The following is an 11199-nucleotide window of genomic DNA, read 5'->3' as shown; positions in this document are numbered from 1 at the left end:
CTGGGCTTAAGCAATTCTCTTGCCTCAGCCTCCCGAGTAGCTGGGACCACAGGCGCCGGCCACAACACCCGGCTATTTTTTTGTTGCAGTTTGGCCGGGGCTGGGTTTGAACCCGCCACCCTCGGCATATGGGGCCGGTGCCCTACCCACTGAGCCACAGGCGCTGCCCCCTGTCTGGACTACAGTTAATGGTTGGGGGGGGGTCTCATCTCAAGGAAAGATAATCTGGAGGCCTCTGGCCACCCCTCTGGGACAATTCCCTTGAGGTATCTCCTGGGGTACAAAGAACAAAGGACACTCCCCCATCCCTCCTGACAATTAGAGGCAGGAATGCAGGTTTCAGGTCTCAAAAGAGTGAGAAGGGATTAAAGAGCCAGAAAACATTTTTATCTTTTTTTCAGACTGTTCTCTTCTGTTACAGCAGCAAACTCAAACCTAATCTCTACTTTCCATTAAAGAGAAAAGCAAGAAAGGCCAAGTGGCAACTTATAAACTGTGAGCTTAGATCAAGAAGATGAGTAACAGATGGGAGAATGGTGTTGTGGGCAGGGGCTGGAGGCAGTCGGCAGATGTACATGAGGAAGGAAAAGCGTTGGAACCCTCCTCCCTCATGGACCCCTCAGAAAGGGTTATGTTGAAACCATTCAGATGAGCTTCTGCTCCATGAGCATAAACGGCCGTATTCCACCCAGGGGATTCCAGCCTGGCCACAGATGATTGACCCAGAGATGGACCCTCAACCCAGGGGTAACCAATTTAGAACTGGTCAATAGCCCATGAGGTAGCCTGGTGAGAAATCTTTGCCATGCATAAAAAATGGTGATAAAGGCATCAAATTCTTTCTCAGGAATATAAAATGAAGATCAAGTGATGTATAATATAAAATGAGACAGAGATTCTCAGGAATGCAAAGTGGAGATATAGCAAGAGAGCCTATCTTTAGTAGCAAGAGAGAAAGATAAAAATGTAGAAAGAAAAGGCAGACGAGAGAGAATAGTGAAGGATAGAGAGAAAACGGAAATGATGAAACTAGAGAGACCAGGATCTGTGAGAAGGCAGAAGTCAAAATAGCAAAACATCTGCGAATTAGGCCCCAGGGAGGTGTTCAGCAGAAAGGAGAGGGGCCTGTAGTGGTTGGTCACCGGAAGGTCAACGATTCCAGCTTGGTTGGGTGGGGGGAGATAACTGATCTCTAGGACAGTGTGGACCCTAAATAACCTCTGTGTTCCCAGAAATTACTCTTCCCTGGTCCTTTGATGCTCTGCCATTCTGTGGCTGTTCCTCAAGTCCCAAGCCCTGGCAACAAGCTTGAGATTTCTATTTTCCTCATTTCCATGTATAAGCTGGCAATACCCCACTTTATCTGAAGTAACACAGGTAAGTGTATTCCTTGCTACCAATGAGTGGGGTGTACGTGTGTGTGTGCATGTGTATTTGTGTAGTGTGGATGTCTACATTTGTACATTGTGATGTGTGTTAAGAAGAAAACAGGAGAGGCCAAAAAGCATATTAGACAGCACGGTGATGGTAAGTTAAGGTTAGACAGGCATGGTGGTGGTAGGCGGTGGTAAGTTAAGGTGCACAGGGAGGTCACAGGATCAGGGAGTCTGGGAGTAAGAGTAATAAAAGTAGATGAAGCCATTGGGCTTTTTACACTTTTGTCTGGCCCCAGATCTGGGGCTTCCTTTATCCCTCAGGTACATTCCTCTTAAATGTATCCAGAGAAAAGGCTGCACGTCCCTTCTATGTATATTACTGATCTATCATTGTATTTACTCAAAAATCATCTCACCTGCCTCTAAAGAATCCTTCATGGAGTTATTGGTGAGTACTCTTGGTCAAAGGGGGCAGAAACCCAGTTTGGATTAGCCTAGGCTATCCCTCTCCTCCTCTCGAGCTGGCCCCTCCTGGCTTGGTAGGTGCCCCTCTCACAGGCCTGCTCTATCCTTAAGGGGGAACCCTGTGAGAACAGCTCCTGCATTCCCATCCTTGCAGCATCACCATCCCACATGACAGAGACCCTTAGAGGATTCCCTACAACCAGAGGGGACAGCCAGCTCCTATTTGAACCAAATGTTAGGTCCTTGGCAAGAGGCGTGGGGTGGGCCAGGCAAGCCCCCCAAAGGACTTGTTGGGGCATCCCCCCCACACCCACACACACTGCGTCTGCTGCCTGAGTGTTTATGGCCTTGTCTCGATGTGGCCAGTACTAAGCGACTAGGAACTGTGTCTCAGATCCCACCAACGCTGGGCCACACCTCCCTGCACTTGCTGCTCCCCGTTAGCCCAGTAGGAGGCAGCATTGCCCCTCCTTGCCTGCCCTGGCTCCCTGGGGTCTGCAATTCCGGCTTCTACCTAAACAGGAAGAGTTTGTTAAAAAAGATGTTATCATCGCCCGGTAGTTTGAAGTTGCAGTGATCTGTGATGATACCACTGCATTCCAGCCAGGGTGACAAAATGAAACCCTGTCTCAAAAACAAAAAAAAAACAAATTTTAATCTTTGAAAAATTCTATTATACCTCAAATGTCCATTCAAAATTAATGTAGTTTTTTTTTCCTTTTCAGGCCTCAAATATTTAAACAGAATCATAAAATCCTGAAGCCAGAAGGAGCCTCTGGAGTCATGTCACCTCCAGCCTTCTGATTTAAAATAAACAAACCATGGAGGCAAAGACACTCAATTATATATTCTAACATTTGATAGCAAATTCCTCAGTCATCTAAACCAAGCATAAAAATTGATCAGGGAGAGATAAAATATCTGCAGGAAGGGCTGGCTATCAAGCAGGAGTAAACTTTTTAAATAGGAAAACAATTTATAGAAAATACCCAAGTTGGCTCGGTACCTGTAGCTCAAGCAGCTAGGACACCAGCCACATACACCAGAGCTGGTGGGTTCAAATCCAGTCCGGGCCTGCCAAACAATGACAGCTACAACCAAAAAATAGCTGGGCATTGTGGTGGGTACCTGTGGTCCTAGCTACTTGGGAGGCTGAGGCAAGAGAATCGCTTAAGCCCAGGAATTGGAGGTTGCTGAGAGCTGTGATGCCACAGCACTCTACCCAGGGCAACAGCTTGAGGCTGTCTCAAAAAAAAAAAAAAAAAAAAAATACCCAAGTTACCTTTAAGGAGAAATAATTGCACACATGATTCGGACAAGCTCTGAGCAGTAGAAATACAATGTCAGTCCCAAATGCAAGTTACAGACAGAATTTTAAAGTGGCTATTAGAAATTTTTTAAAAGCTCAAAAGAAGCAAATGAAATACAAAAGAAGCTAAGTAATACTTCAATAATAATGAAGTAATACTTCAATATTAATCAAGCTAAGGAATACTTCATATTCAATCTATATATCAAAAATATTATCATATGTAGTCAATTAAAAACTTACTAACAAAATCATCTGCATTCATTTTCTGCACTAAGTCTCTGAGATCTAGTGTGTATTTGACACTTAGAGAGTGTCTATCTAGTCTAGCCGTAGGTGGTTCAGGGGCGGAGTAGCCACATACAGCTGCCATATTGGATGGTGCAGAATTGAACAAGTTCAGACAGAACTTTGCAGAGTCTTCAAGACTTGCTCCACAGACATCCAGACTGACCCAGAATACTTTGGGGAAATGTTTCAAGCTGATAGCATATAATGGGCTCTCAAGTTTCATGAAAAGTAGCTTCCTGTTTCAAAATAACATACTTTTATCTCCTCCCCACCCCCATAAACCCAGGAGGATGCATGATAATTGCATCATTATTATTCTTGAACAGTGAACTACAGTGGACGCAGTCAGGTCAAGGCCAATAGGGGCCTGATGGAAGAGGCCATCCTGCTGTCTCCTAGAGGGACCTCACACTCCCTGACTCTGGAGGACTTTAGGTGAGCCGGCTGAGGACAATGGAATGCTTCTTTCCCTTAATGCTAGAATCACCAATTTACACATACCCACCCTTCTTTTTCACAGGAAATGGTGGAAGAGTCAGGCTGTAATTACAGTATGTTAACTGAGGACAAAAGGGAATTTATCAGGCAGCAATTCCATAACAACAACTGCTGAAAGAAGAAAAAAGCCTTCAGGATTGTGAGTTGCTTTTACACACTTTACAGCAGCTTTAAACAGCGTCAAGAGGGAGCACAGGGTCAAGGCCAACCGGGTCAAGGCCACTGGGCCCCAGAAAGGAGTGGGACAGGAAGGCCACCCACCTGTGCCCTGAGCCTCTCTCCCGCTTGGGATTGTGGGTGTTTCACACTCGCCCTCCCCAGCAGGTTTTGAGATTGTCCTGCTATTGTGGCCTTACCCAGAGCTGCAGGGCCAAGGCTTGTCCATATCCCTAACCTCCTGTCCCAGGGCTGCTTTGCCATCTTCCTGGCAGTCCCACAACCTTGGCAATGACTTCTGAGGTCACTCAACAACAAGCAGCAAGCAGAGCTGCAGGCCGACCCTGACCTGGCCTCATGTGCACAAGTCACATAGCAGCCTCCCATTAGGAGGCTGCCTGGCTGCAGGGTTTTCCCTTGGTTGAGGATGCCTCCTTCTACGGAAGAATGTGTGATAAGGATACTGTCATTCTGAGCCACTGAGCCTTTGTTCTAAAAATAGTGATTGGCATTCAGGGACCACTTACTGCACATGTCCCTGCAGTCACTCACGGAATGCTCTGTGTAGTGATAGCAGTTCCAAATGTCCCCAGTGCTTTATATGCCGTATTACAGCCCTGGGGCTGTCATCACTAACAGCCACAGACTGGGTGGCTTAAACAAGAGAAAGATATTTCTCCCAGCTCTAAAGGCTGGAAGTGCGAGATCAAGGTGTAGGGAGGTAGCTCCTTCTGAGGGCCTCTCCCCTGGCCCCTGGCGGTTTGATGCCATCTGTGGTGTCGCTGGGCTTGCACACGATCTCATGGGTGTCTGCAGTTTTCTTCGGGTCGTGTGCTCCCTTTTCAAGTCTGTATCCAAATCTCTTCTTTGGATAAGGACACTGGTCCTACCTGGATTAGGACCCACACTGATGACCTCCGTGAAGACCTTACTTCCAAGTAAGGTCACATTCTGTGGTCTCGACAGTTAGGAATTCATGATCTTTTTGTGGGACACAATTCAATCTGTAGCACAGATACTAACTCCCTCCTTTCCTTTTCCAACAGGCCTCAGAGACAGGTCCCTGGATAATTTGTCCCAGTTTGCAGAGGATGGCACCTGGGGCACACAGAGAGAAAGTGACTTCCTGAGGTAGCATTAAAAGGGGGCAGGGAATGAAAGGATTTGGGCTGTTAAAAGAAGGGGCTCCACAGATCCTGCCTTATCCCTTCTTTATAATTGGAAGAGAGTGGGTCTTGTTCTCTTAGGAGGAAGAAGCGGGGTGGGGGTGGGGCAGCTCCTGAGTAATGAGACCAGTCTTGCTTTGATTGTTAGTGTGACAATTTTTCTCTCTGAAAAATCTGAAGGTAGAGACACAGAAACTGGGAGTTGAGTGCTGAGTCTCTGCTAATGTCACATTTGGGATCCTCACCTACCTTCCTCAGGGTTAGCTGTTCAACTTCTCCTGAAACTCTGGGGGAAATCCATGGAACCCCACCTCCCCACTGCCTATCAACCCTGTTTCTAGTTGTTAGTTAAGAGAACTTGAGCTGTTTTCACAGTTCATTTAGAGTCCTGTACACCCATCAAAGCAATATCATGGCCTTTCATTTCATTGATTCTAGAGATCACCCCTGTTTGCCCAATTTAATGAAATAGTCTGTTTAGTTCTTACAAACTATGTACCATACCCTAAATAGCTCTATGTCTAAAACTAGTCAAGTTTATTTATACCCTTTATGGAAAATCCCCTCGAGGGTAGTGATTTCACGTGTTTTTTTTACTTCTATATCCTGAGCACCTCGCGGTATCGATAATGAAGGAACAGCTGTGGATAAATGTTTTCTCCCACTTCATGCACATGGTAACTTGCGACGCATGCTGTTTTGCTTGTGTGTTTGTTGCCTTATCCTTGTATCATGGAGACTGTCAATCTTTAGTGGGTCTGGAGGCAGGAGGCAGGTTACATTCTCCTTAGAAGTTCCAGCAGAATAAAAGTAATTCTTCCTCATGCATGAGTGGACTAACCCCAGGAGGCAGCCACCATACAGTGTGAATTAAATCTGCCATGCAAGCCATGCCCGGATGTGATAGAGCTCTCTCTTAGTTTGTTTTTAAGCTAAATAACCCACGTCATAGCCAGCACACAGCATTCCACCTAAATTTTTAAACATCTATTTGACTCCATGGAATCCTTGTATTTTGCTATCAAGCTAAACATAGGTGCCTTACACAGGATAGGCTACCAAATGTGGAGAAGGAGTTTGAATTAAAAGTTAAGGTGTACTAGAAAGAAATATATTAACCTTTTTTTTAAGTTTAGGTGTAAAAAGAGGGGATGTCAATATATTTTAATGGCTTTAAATGAGATAAACTTTAGAATAAGCATGGAACTTACTAGGGTAGGCTACTTATAAAAGCATTTGGTGACGTGCCCCTGAAGGCTGCCCATCCATCCACTCCATGACCCAGTTTTTCTATCTGTGTTCAGTGTGTACCACTTCTTTTATAAGGAGCATCTACTTTAAGTATTTCACCCCCACATTGCAGTGTCAAAGTTCTCATTTATGGCCTGTTGGCAAAAACACTGTAGGATGAAAAGAGGAACACAGGCAGGATTCTTGGACTCTAGAAACTGTGACAGTGTTTCTCCAGAACACTTATATCACCTCCTGAAATTATCTTGTCAATTAGTCTGCAACCCCTTCCCTGGAAAGCACACTCAGTTTAGTCTCCACCCCTCCCCTGGAAAGCGCGCTCCCTGAGAGCAGGGGCTCACCTGCCTTGTTCTACCCTATCCCTGGCTGCTGGTACATGGTGCCCGCTCAATATGTACTTGTTGAATAAATGAATAAGCAAAAGAGAAGAACGAAGGTGACTTTTGGCTTCATACCACTTCTGTTCCTTAGGAGTCATTCTTTTCAGGATCACTTCTGGAAATTACCAAAGAAAGCTTTTCCATACGAACAAGGGGATGTGAACCAGGTTACTAATTTATCTGAGTCCAGTGTGACAGAACACCCAATGTGTAAGTTACATGAAGTGGGGTTATTACTTACAAAAATTCAGCAGGGAACAAAAGAAACTTAGGTTTCACTGCAAACCAGTCCCCCCAAAGGCTCAGGAAAGGGGCTTGAGGCAGACAGTCTCTGACCGCAGGAGCCCCAATTGCACCTGAGCTGAGGGACCCTGGAGAGCCCTCCCTGGCTTTGTACCCAGGGGCAATGTGCCTCCCTGGACCAAAGCAGTGAAGGGCATCCGGTTTCTTGGGGAGACTGGGAGAGAGCCCAGGCTGTTCTGGGCATTTCTCTGCTATCCTGAGATGCTACATTCCCAACACCTTCTATAGTTCTTGAGACCTACAAGCAAGAAAATGGGGGAAACTGGGTCAGTCTGAGGCCACCTGGAGAACTGTCCTGCGGAGTGGCCATGAGAGGTTCAGCAGAAAGTTTTCTCTTAAAATGTAAAGCTGCAGCCTAATGCCAGTGCAGCTTCGCTTCCGGCATGTCCAGGACCCTTCAGCTTTTCACTAACACTCTTCCCAAAGCCCCGCTGCCTGACCCTGTTCCAAGACCACGCCTACATTTTCAGGTTTTCCTTACCTCTTTCAAATAGCAACATCTGGATTAATTATTTATATCAATCACTGAGTAAAACACTGCCTCAGAGTTCAGTGCTTGGCGCCTGTGGCTCAAAGAGTAGGGCGCCAGTCCCATATGCCAGAGGTGGCGGGTTCAAACCCAGCCCTGGCCAAAAATCACATAAAAAAAAAAAAACGATTGTAATATAATAGGAAATGTATATTCGTTCTATGCACACCCTCTCAACACCTCCCCTACCCAATTTTTGACACATAGCTCTCAAACTCTTGGACTCTCCAGAGTGATAAAAATGTCTTCTATATGTTTTTTTTTTTTAATTTCAGGGGGCTTGTTCATTCTTCTTTGTTCTAAGTATTCCTTTTTTGTTGATTTTCTTCTTTCTCCTGCAGTGCTGGCTGTTTTTGATGTTGTTTGTAGAGATGGGGTCTTACTCTGGCTGACTGCTGCTCATATGGGTTTTGAACCTCTGAGCTCAGGCAATCCACCCGCCTCGGCCTCCCACAGCGCTGGGACTACAGGCATGAGACACCACGCCCGGCCTTTTTTTTTTTTTTTTTTTTTTGTAGAGACAGAGTCTCACTCTATGGCCCTCGGTAGAGTGCCGTGTTTTTTGTAGAGACAGAGTCTCACTCTATGGCCCTCGGTAGAGTGCCGTGGCCTCACACAGCTCACAGCAACCTCCAACTCCTGGGCTTAAGCGATTCTCTTGCCTCAGCCTCCCGAGTAGCTGGGACCACAGGCGCCCGCCACAACGCCCGGCTATTTTTTTGGTTGCAGATTGGCCGGGGCCGGGTTTGAACCTGCCACCCTCGGTATATGGGGCCTGCGCCCTACCGACTGAGCCACAGGCGCCACCCTGTCTTCTATATGTTAATGAGATGACAGTGGCTGGGGGCCCCTAGATAGCTTCAGGATGAGAGCTGGCCACCAGAAAGAGGGAGGCATAATTAAAGGGTTGGAACTTTCAGCACATGGACAATGATCTGATTAACCATGTCTGTGCGATGAGACTGTCAAGAGCATCCCTGAGTCAACAGCAGGACTCAGAGAGGTTTCAGAGCCCTGGAAAGGTGGCACCAGATGCGGGCTTGGGAGCTCCGTGCACCCCTCCCTCCATGCCTTGGCCTATGCACCCTTTCAATTCAGCCACTAAAATAAACTAGTAAATGTAATAAGTGTGTTCCTGCGTTCTGTGAACTGTCCTGGCAAATTATCAAACCTGAGGAGGTAGCCAGTGGTCAGAAGTATGGGAGGCCTGGAACTTGCAACTGAAATAGGGGGTGGTCTTGTGGGACTGAGGCCCTAATCTTTGGGGTCTGTACTAACTCTGGATAGTGTCAGACTGAAATTAATCTAATCAAATTAAACAAACAATTGGTGCCCAGACAATCAGAGAATTGGCTGTTGATGTGCAAAACTCTCACGTATGTGGCATCAGGAGTGTTGTGAGTAAGAACAAGTCTACAAGAAACTCCAAAGTTTCTATGAATTAAGGAATTTGGGAACAGTTTACCTGGAGTCGAGTCTTCATGAGAGGATGCAATCAAGTTATCTTCCCAGGCTGCAGCCATCAGAAGGCTCGACTGGGATTTGGAGATTCAGCCCCTGGGTGGTTTGCTCATATGGCTGCCTGGGGGATGCAGGCTGCAGACAGGAGGCCCCTGTACCAATTTGGGGCTCTCTCTGGGACTACACGGGACATGATGACTGGCTTCTCCCAGCAAGAGCCCGAGACATCAAAGTAAAAGCTGTCATGTGTTTCGTGTCCTATCCTCCTAAGTCATAGCCTGTCATTTCGGCCATGTTCTATTGGTGCCCTAAGCAAGGCTGACTGATTAGAGGAGGGAAGGACACCAGAGCATGGACCCCAGGAAGTAAGGTCCTTCGGGGCCATCTTGAAGGCTGCCAACCCACAGTGTTCACATATATTTTTCAAATAAATGAATGAACTATTTAATCAATTCCAAGAGTCCATTTGGATCTAACTCAAGAGCTTAGGCATCTGGCAATGTGCAACTTTTTACCGGCTCACTGTTCTTACTCTGGAGGACCTCAGACAAATGATCTACTTTCATTGTACCTTAAGTCTTAAAAGGGGAGTTGTAAAATCACCATGAAATTAAACAATTTTAGAGCCATGGAGAATGGTCATTATTAAAACTCTCCCACAGGCTTGTCCCCAAGCAAAATTATGAAGCTAGGAAGTTTTCTTCTTCTAACTCACTCTGCAAATCTCCACAACCCCTCCTTAGGTCTCCACCCCGCTCAGGCACGGTTCAGTTTAGTGCACAGAGACACATATTTTGCAGGATTTGCTTTTATGCACCTTGAGAAAGTACCAGTGGGAGATAATAATTGTGCATGCATGCATCTTTCAGTAAATTTAATAAGGCCCATTTTTCCTCAGGCTTTAGGACGCATCACTGAACCTCTGTTAAACATCTGATGCAATTGTTGGCTTACGATGAGGAGCAGAGATGTGGAGATGTGGAGGAATCCTGAACACTGGAGACATTTGCTGCGGGCAGATCATGAGTACGGCGATCTCACTGGCCGGGTGCCGGTGCCTACGGCTCCTGGCGAGCTCCCCTGAAGAACACAGGCGCTGGAGGGTGAGCAGTCTGCTTGTTTGTTCACTGAGCAGGCACTCTCCCGGCATCTCCTTTGTGCCACACACTATTCTCAGTATTCACTTCTTCCCCCCACTTCAGAACTTTGCTCAAATACCACCATTTCAAGGCTGCCCAGCCTGGCCATCACATTGAAGATCTTGGTTCAAATTGTGCCTTTTCAGTATCCCTTACTCCACCCTGTGCTGTTTTATTTCATAGCATGTGTTACCTGCTAACTTCCTAGAACGGACTTCTCTGCTACCTTTTGCTGTCTTTTTCTTCCACACCCACCCCATGCCAAAATTTGGGCTCCATGATGACAGGAATTTTTTTTTTTTTTAGACAGTCTTACTCTGTCGCCCTGGATAGAGTGTCGGTGGTATCATAGCTCACAGCAACCTCAGACTCTTGGGCTTGAGCAATCCTCTTGCCTTGGTCTCCTGCGTAGCTGGGACTACAGGTATTCACAACCATACCCAGGTAATTTTTCTATTTTTAGTAGAGATGGGGTCTCAATCATTCTTCCTCAGGCTGGTTTTGAACTCCTGACCTCAAGGGATCCTCCTGCCTCAGGCTCCCAGAGTGCTAGGATTGCAGGTGTGAACCACTGTGCTCAGCCAATGGCAGGAATCTTAATTTGCTCTGTTCGCTGATGCAGGGCCTGGCTCATAAAACTGAACAGCTAGAGAATAAACTGATGAGTGCCGGCAATAAAAGAGTGAATGAAACAGTTCCATTCCCTGTCTCCTGCAGTCTCTGTCTCTCTGTCTCTGTCTTTCTCCATTCATGCACAGAGTTGCCATTCACTGGGTTAAATCCAGCTATGACACTGTTATGTTGTCCTGACCTACAAATGTCACCTCCTGCAAATGCACCAGGCAATCTGTGGCTTCTTTCCAGAGCAGCCTAAG

At 46.4% G+C, this 11199-nt stretch overlaps 2 long non-coding RNA genes across 2 annotated transcripts; both read left to right on the top strand.

Annotated features, from left to right (window-relative positions):
• Positions 1-3739: 3739 nt before the first annotated feature.
• LOC128575943 (uncharacterized) lies at positions 3740-5218 on the top strand. Its single transcript, XR_008377202.1, has 3 exons — positions 3740-3876; positions 3962-4078; positions 5142-5218. It is a non-coding gene; the product is annotated as an uncharacterized LOC128575943 (long non-coding RNA).
• Positions 5219-5291: 73 nt separating this feature from the next.
• Positions 5292-10989, top strand: LOC128575944 (uncharacterized). Its single transcript, XR_008377203.1, has 3 exons — positions 5292-5938; positions 6984-7102; positions 10084-10989. It is a non-coding gene; the product is annotated as an uncharacterized LOC128575944 (long non-coding RNA).
• The last annotated feature ends 210 nt before the right edge of the window (positions 10990-11199 follow it).

The sequence above is a fragment of the Nycticebus coucang genome, chromosome 23, assembly GCF_027406575.1.
Source record: "Nycticebus coucang isolate mNycCou1 chromosome 23, mNycCou1.pri, whole genome shotgun sequence".
NCBI lineage: Eukaryota > Metazoa > Chordata > Mammalia > Primates > Lorisidae > Nycticebus > Nycticebus coucang.
Note: the sequence above shows the minus strand (reverse complement) of the source record. Positions and strands in the feature narration are given on the sequence as shown.